We start from the raw sequence: 1400 nt of genomic DNA, 5'->3' as shown, positions 1-1400 counted from the left end.
AAAAAAAAAAAAAAAAAAAAAAAAAAGGGATCAATAAAAAATCTCTAAAAAAAACATATAATTAAGTACAAAAATTAATATATTATTAAACAATGGAAGTTATTACATATATATCATAATATATAACACCAAAATGATATATGCTTATATCTATATGTGTTTATAAATATAAACAAATATATATATATATATATATAATTTGATATGTTAATTCGTACATTTATTTTTTTTCCCATTAAATATTTTCTCTACATTATTATTGTTTATTAATTTCTTTAATTAAATATTTTATGTGGACACAAAAATTACATGCAATGAATTAAATAAAGTATATATATATATTTTTTTTATTTTTCTTTTTTTGATAACCCTATACTAGATTTAACCTAAATAAATAATTAATAAAAATTAATGCACCTGCATATGAATATTAACATTTTATTTTTTATGCTATTTTATTTTAATATGCCTCTTTGTTTTTATTCTCTTACATATATGGATACATTATTTAATATAATATATAAATAATAAAATATATTATATATATAAATACACAAATGTTGATATTTTTATAACTGACCTAGTGTAATATTAAAAGCTACACTCCTATACTTATTTAATAATAAGAGATTCATACTGTAATTTTATCGTAACAAAAAAATAAAAAAAATCATACATAAATATAAACTGATACTTTTTTTTTTTCTTTTTTTTTTTCTCTTTCTCTATACATAGTATTTCTTTTAATATATATACAATTATATTCATATAATTTTTAAGATTTTATTTTTTAATGAGGAACATATTCAATTTTCTTTTTTCTTCTTTTTTTTTTTATATCCTTTTTATAATATTTTGTAGCTTTTATCGTACCATTTTTTCTTTACCCTCATATGCCACACACTTTTTTATATACACATCCAAAATAAAAAAAATAAAAATAGACTACATATAAATAATATATATATATATATGTGTATATTTATTTATATTGTAAAATTCTATTAAATATTAAATAAATTTTATTTAAGTTGTAAAGATTCATATAGATGTCATTTCATTATAAATATGTTGTATTTTTTATATCTACATTTTAGAACAAATAAAAATTTTGCAAAAAAGGAAAAAAAAGTATATGATATATAATATTAATTTTATATAACCAGCAAAATATATTTTCATATTCATTATATGCTTATATATATATTTATATTTACATTTATATTTATATAGTTTTTATACATAACCTTAATTTTTTTTTTTTTTTTTTTTTTTATAAAATATTAATGTTATCCTAAGATAATCATATACATATATATATGTATATATATATATATATATATATATATATATATATATATATATATATATATATATATATAAAAAAATATATATAAAAA

The sequence above is a fragment of the Plasmodium reichenowi genome, chromosome 11 (assembly GCF_001601855.1).
Source record: "Plasmodium reichenowi strain SY57 chromosome 11, whole genome shotgun sequence".
NCBI lineage: Eukaryota > Apicomplexa > Aconoidasida > Haemosporida > Plasmodiidae > Plasmodium > Plasmodium reichenowi.
This window is presented reverse-complemented; position numbering follows the sequence as displayed.